This window comes from Cervus elaphus, chromosome X, assembly GCF_910594005.1.
Source record: "Cervus elaphus chromosome X, mCerEla1.1, whole genome shotgun sequence".
Lineage (NCBI taxonomy): Eukaryota > Metazoa > Chordata > Mammalia > Artiodactyla > Cervidae > Cervus > Cervus elaphus.
Window position 1 is genome coordinate 155,090,031 of NC_057848.1, and position 7,396 is coordinate 155,097,426.

General features: G+C 38.1%; 1 non-coding gene across 1 annotated transcript; it reads left to right on the forward strand.

Moving 5' to 3' along the window:
• Positions 1 to 6,117: 6,117 nt before the first annotated feature.
• On the forward strand, positions 6,118 to 6,189 carry TRNAC-GCA. The gene has a single exon. It is a non-coding gene; the product is annotated as a tRNA-Cys (tRNA).
• The last annotated feature ends 1,207 nt before the right edge of the window (positions 6,190 to 7,396 follow it).

Genomic DNA, 7,396 nt, shown 5'->3' on the forward strand with positions numbered 1-7,396 from the left:
AATTCCTGCTGGATATCTATTTTACATATGGTAATGTATATGTTTCTCCTGGCATATCAATAACCGCAGATATGCAGATAACACCACCCTTATGGCAGAAAGTGAAGAAGAACTAAAGAGCTTCTTGATGAAAGTGAAAGAGAACAGTGGAAAAAGTTGGCTTAAGACTCAACATTCAGAAAACTAAGATCATGGCATCTGGTCCCATCACTTCGGCAAATAGATGAGGAAACAGTGACTTTATTGTTTTGGGCTCCAAAATCACTGCAGATGGTGACTGCAGCCATGAAATTAAAAGACGCTTGCTCCTTGGAAGAAAAGCTATGACCAACCTAGACAGCATATTAAAAAGCAGAGACATTACTTTGCCAACAAAGGTCTGTCTAGTCCAAGCTATGGTTTTTTCAGTAATCATGTATGGATATGAGAGTTGGACTATAAAGAAAGCTGAGTGCCAAAGAATTGATGCTTTTGAACTGTGGTGTTGGAGAAGACTCTGGAGAGTTCCTTGGACTGCAAGGAGATCCAATGAGTCCATCTTAAAGGAGATCAGTCCTGAATATTCATTGGAAGGCCTGATGCCAAAGTTGAAACTCCAATACTTTGGCCACCTGATGTGAAGAACTGACTCATTTGAAAAGACCCTGATGCTGGGCAAGATTGAAGGCAGGAGGAGAAGGGGACGACAGAGGATGAGATGGTTGGATGGCATCACCAACTCGATGGACATGAGTTTGAGCAAGCTCCAGGAGTTGGTGATGGACAGGGAGGCCTGGCGTGCTGCGGTCCATGGGGTTGCAAAGAGTTGGACATGATTGAACGACTGAACTGAAAGTATATGTTTCAATGCTATTTTCTCTTAAATCATCCCACCCTCTCCTCCCACTGAGTCCAAAATTCTGTTCTTTATGCCTGTGTCTCATTTGCTGCCCTGCCTGTAGGATCATTGGTATTGTCTTTCTAAATTCCATATATATGCGTTAATATATGGTATTTGTCTTTCTCTTTCTGACTTACTTCACTCTGTATAATAGGCTCTAGTTTCATCCACCTCATTAGAACTGACTCAAATGAGTTCCTTTCTATAGCTGAATAATATTCCATTGTGTATATGTACCACAACTTACTTATCCATTCATCTACTGATGTACATCTAGGTTGCTTCCATGTCCTAGCTATTGTAAATAGTGCTGTAATGAACATTGGGCTACACATGTCTCTTTCAATTCTAGTTTCCTCAGGGTATATGCCCAGCAGTGGGATTGCTGAGTCATATCGCAGTTCTATTCCCAGTTTTTTAAGGAGTTTCCACACTGTTCTCCATAGTGGCTGCACCAGTTTGCATTCCCACCAACAGTGTAAGAGAGTTCCTTTTTCTCCACACCCTCTCCAGCTTTTATTGTTTGTAGACATTTTGATGATGGCCATTCTGACCAGCGTGAGATGATACCTTATTGTGGTTTGATTTGCATTTCTCTAATAATGAGTGATGTTGAGCTTTTCTTGTGTTTGTTAGCCATCTGTATGTCTTCTTTGGAGAAATGTCTGTTTAGTTCTTTTGCCCACTTTTTGATTGGGTTGTTCATTTTTCTAGTATTGAGCTACATGAGCTGCTTGTATATTTTGGAGAGAAAGACTACTACAAATCCATTTTAAAAAGACAATCCAATGGAAAATGGGCCATAAAATTTTAAATGCACATTTCCAAAAAAGTGAAAAGTGAAGTCACTCAGTTGTGTCCGACTCTGTGACCCCATGACCTGTAGTCTACCAGGCTTCTCCGTCCATGGGATTTTCCAGGCAAGAATACTGGAGCGGGTTACCATTTCCTTCTCCAGGAGATCTTCCCGACCCAGGGGTTGAACCTAGGTCTCCTGCATTGTAGGCAGACGCTTTACCATCTGAGCCACCAGTGGATATTTAAATAATCAGGAGACATAAAAATGTACTAAATCATATTGATCACCATGAAAATGCAAATTAAAATCACAATGGGATATGACTCCATGCCTCATAAAAGGGCTAAAATTTGACAGATTAATAATATCAAGTATTGGCAAGGATGTGAGTAACTGAAACTCTCATGCAATGCTGGTGAGAGTTTAAATTGGTACAAGCACTATGGGAAAGTGGTACCTGCAGTTGCTGAACATAAGTATCCCCTACAACCCAGAACTTTCACTTTTAGGTACATAACCCAAAAAATTGAGCATATAGGTGCATGAAAAAACACCTCAAGAACATTACAGCAGCAATGTTTTTAATAATCCCAAACTGAAAACAATCCAAGTATTCAATGTGAAAAGGATAAGTGAATTGTGGTTCACTCATACAGTAGAATGCTGTATAGCAACAGAAAATTAATCATCTATATCTTACATCTACACACACTGACATGGATGAATCTCACATACATATGTTGAGTGAAAGAAACCATATAAAATATGCATTCTTCAGTTCCATTTTCTTAAAGTTCAAAAACAGGCAAAGCAAATATATGGTTTTAAAAGTTAGGATGTGAGCTACCTTGACTGGCAATTTGCATGAAGGGCCCTTTTAGGCTGTGGGTAAAGTCTATTTCTGGATATAGTTGGTGATTACACATGGATCTGTTTACTCTGAAAATTCATCAAGCTGTGTACTTATGATTTGTGCACTTTTTAAAATGTTATATTTTAATTTTAAAAGTTAATTTCAAGAATTACATTTCCAAGCACAGTAGCAATAAGATTAAAATAATCAACAAGTTTAGGACATTCTTGGAATTTAAAGAAGTATAAGAGGTGTCAATATTAGCATTTAATGCATAAATAAATCACTGCTTTTATGCATTTTTGCTTTCTTTTCTTTATTGATTTATGAATTTAATTTCACCTCAAGTGCTAAAGCAATTTTAAGATAGCTCCATGTTCTCAAATTTGCACCCAGGATGTTGAGCGTGACGGCATATTAAAAACCCACAAATAGTGGATCTGTCTAAACTTGTTGGAGTTCTGAGTTTAAAGCAATTTTCTCAGAAGCCAAGCTTAAAATATTTAAGAAAGCTATTTCAACAACCCTAGGTTTGAAATTTAGATTAGGAGTGTTGAAGCACAAAATTAAAAAGTAAATAATAAATCTTTTAGACTTCTGATTCAAGATAATTGAGTGAACACAGATATTTTACCTCTCCTTCTTACAAAAACCATTGAAGAAGAAATATAAAAATAATCATTCCACAGTCTATTGGGAGTCTGTGATGGGTGTCAGCAATAGATCAGAAAAGAAAGAAATACCTGGCAGTTATAAATTCAATTGGATCAGACTGACAGTCATACCCAAAAAGCTGGGAAGCAGAGGAAATCCTAACCTTTTACAGTACAGGAAAAAGGGAAGATTTTTCAAGGAGACTTTTCCCAGTAAAAGTTCAGTATAACCACAAAGTTAGAGGCAGTGGGCCCAAGAGCAGTTGGCAGTGGGCATTCAGCTAAGGATAATGGCTGGGGGGAGATTGAGTTCATTTTATTCCTCTGTTCGTCTGTCACTGTTGGTCCATGAAAGGTCCAGCTCTAGTATATTTTTTTATTTTATTCATTTTTTTATTTATTTGGCCACACTGTGCAGCTTGTGGGATCTTAGTTCCCCAACCAGGGACTGAACTCTGGGCCCATGGCAGTGAAAGCATGGAGTCTTAACAACTGGACCGCCAAGGAATTTTCTATTGTATTTTATTTATTTAGCTTCATTCCTCACTCTCTTTTACATACCCTGCTTAATTTTTACCCATTCAGCACTATGTTTTAAAGATATCCATGTGACTGTGTATAAGTGGTCAGATGCTTCCAATTATGACACAGAATTCCATGAGTTGCACCCTTGACATTTTCTTAACTCATTTCTTCAGTGGTCAGTCAGTTCAGTCGCTCAGTCATGTACGACTGTTTTCAACCCCATGGACTGCAGCATGCCAGGCCTTCCTGTCCATCACCAACTCCTAGAGCTTGCTCAAACTCTTGTCTATTGAGTCGGTGATGCCATCCAACCATCTCATCCTCTGTTGTCTCCTTCTCCTCCTGTCTTCAATCTTGCCCAGCATCAGGGTCTTTTCAAATGAGTCAGTTCTTTGTGTCAGGTGGTCAAAGTATTGGAGTTTCAGCTTCAGCATCAGTGAAGCTGAATGAATGAATGAATGAATGAATATTCAATTCCAATGAATGAATATTCAATTCCAATGAATATTCAGGACTGATCTCCTTTAGGATGGACTGGTTGGATCTCCTTGCAATCCAAGGGACTCTCCAGAGTCTTCTCCAACACCACAGTTCAAAAGCATCAATTCTTTGGCACTCAGCTTTCTGTATAGTCCAACTCTCATATCCATACCTGACTACTGGAAAAACCATAGCTTTGACGAGACGGATCTTTGTTGGCAAAGTAATGTCTCTGCTTTTTAATATGCTGTCTAGGTTGGTCATAGCTTTTCTTCCAAGGAGCAAGTGTCTTTTAATTTCATGGTAGCAGTCACCATCTGCAGTGATTTTGAAACCCAAAACAATAAAATCTCTCATTGTTTCCCCATTTATTTGCCATAAAGTGATGGGACCAGATGCCATGATCTTAGTTTTCTGAATGTTGAGCTTTAAGCCAACTTTTTCCATTTCTTCTTTCACTTTCATCAAGAGGTTCTTTAGTTCTTCTTCGCTTTCTGCCATAAGGGTGGTGTCATCTGCATATCTGAGGTTACTGATATTTCTCCTGGCAATCTTGATTCCAGCTTGTACTTCAGCCAGCCTGGCATTTCACATGATGTACTCTGCATATAAGTTAAATAAGTAGAGTGACAACATACAGCCTTGATGTACTTGTTTCCCAATTTGGAACCAGTCTGTTGTTCCATCTCCAGTTCTAACTGTTGCTTCCTGACCTGCATACAGGTTTCTCAGGCAGCAGGTCACGTGCTCTGGTATTCCCATCTCTTTAAGAATTTTCCACAGTTTATTGTGATCCACACAGTCAAAGGCTTCAGTGTAGTCAATAAAGCAAAAGTAGATGTTTTTCTGGAACTCTCTTGTTTTTTCAATGATCCAGGGGATGTTGGCAATTTGATATCTGGTTCCTCTGCCTTTTCTAAATCCAGGTTGAACATCTGAAAGTTCACAGTTCACGTACTATTGAAACCTGGCTTGGAGAAATTTGAGCATTACTTTGTTAGTATGTGAGATGAGTGCAATTGTGTGGTAGTTTGAAGATTCTTTGGCATTGCCTTTCTTTGGGATTGGAATGAAAACTGACCTTTTCCAGTCTGTGGCCACTGCTGAGTTTTCCAGCTTTGCTGGCATATTGAGTGCCAGAGGTACACATCTGGATTGCCCCTACTTCCCACTACTACACATAACATGTGATGTGTGTGTGTGCTCAGTTGCTCAGTCGTGTCTGACTCTTTGTGACCCCGTGGACTGCAACCCACCAGACTCCTCTATCCATGGGATTTCCCAGGCAAGAATACTGCAGTAGATTTGCCATTTCCTCCTCGAGGGCATCTTCCCCACCCAGGGATCATACCCACATCTGCATTGGCAGGTGGTTTCTTTGCCACTGAGCCACCTGGGAAGCGATAATATGTGATGAGCATCTTTGAATATGGCCACCTTACAGACCTCTAGGAGAATTCTCTGAGATATATAACCAAAAGTGAAATTTCTGGGTTATAATGTACAGATGTTCTTAATTTGGCTAAAACATGCCATATTGCTCTCTAGAATGGTTGCAATAGTCTCCACCCCCACAATCCCTCCAGCAATGTATGATGATTCCTGTTTCCCCACAGGCTTAGTTAGTGTTCCCACCCTTCAGATGTTTGCCAGCCTGATAAGAGCAAAATGATATCCCTTGTTTTATTTTGCATTTCTCTGATTACTAAAGATTTAGAGCATATCTTCATATACTTGATGTAGTCATTTGCTTTCTTCTTCTATGAATTGCTACTTCTTTTTCTTTTTTTCATTTTTCTACTAGAGTATCATTTTCTTATTTATTTGATGGAGTTTCTTGTTAGACATTGGAAGTATTTTCTCCCAGTTTATCATCTGACTGCTTACTTTGTCCATATTTTCTTTATTGGAGAGGAATTATGCAGCTTCCCAGGTGGCTCAGTTGGTAAAGAATCTGCCTGCAATGCAGGAGACCCAGGTTCAATCCCTGGATTGGGAAAATCCCCTGAAGAAGGAAATGGCAACCCACTCCAGCCTGAGAAATCCCATGGACACACGAGCCTGGTCCAGGGGATCATAAAAGTTGGACATGACTTAGCAACTAAATTACCACCACCCTTAATTTTTACATAGTCAAGTTCCTCTTTTTCTTTTTTCTTTTCTTTTTCTTTGCTTTGGAGCTTTATTTAAGAGTCTCATTCCCTTTGGCCACAAACAAATATCCAGCATTATCTTCTATTAATTTTAGAACTTCATCTTTCACATTTAATTCTTTCATGCATCTGGAAACCACTTTTGAACACAGTTATTAAGTAGAATCCCAGTTTTCTTTTTCTCCATAAAGTGAGTTAGTTTACTCAATACCATCTGCTAAACAATCCATCCTTTCACATTGATTTCTAGTGCTACTTTGATCACATATTAAATTCTCATATATACAAGGTCTGTCTCTGAGTTCTCTGTTCCATTCCATTGATCTGTTTGTTCTTACACCAGTACCAGATATGTTTTTCTTGTTGTGGCTTTGTGCTGTATCTTAATATCTGAATAGATAAATCCCCTCTTAGTTCTTCCTTTTAAAAATTGATTTAGGTATTAGCAGAAGGTTATTCTTCCATAGTAAATTTAAAATAAAGTTTTTGAGTGCCTCAAAAATCCAGATTAATTCTGGATTTGAGTTACATCTAGTAATAATGAATACAAACAATTATTTCACATCAATTAAAAAATTGATTTCAATTAACTTGGAGGTGACAGAATATTTTAATAAAATCTAGTCATTCAATCTAAGATCATGAAATGTCTCCTCATTTATTCTGATCTTCTTTTCTATCCTTTAATAGAACTTTAAAACTTTTTCCCACATAGGTGTTGTATATTTGAGTTTATGTTCGTTCCTGTATGCGTTAGAGCAGAAATCAGAAAAATTTTTTTTCTGTAAAGGGACAGATAATAAATATGTTAGGCTTTGCAGGTCATACAGTTTCTGTTCAAACTCAGCTCTGTCATTGTTCCATGAAAGCAGACATAGACTGTTGTATCTGTGCTTCAAAAAAAAATTATTTACAAAAACAGGTTGTTGGCTGGATTATCCCAAAAGTCATAATTTGTCAACAGCAACTTTGTAGGTATTTATTTTTTGGTTGGTTGGTTGCATATTTTTTGTATTTTATTTTTGAGTTTTGTTTTTGCTTTTTTGCTTTCTT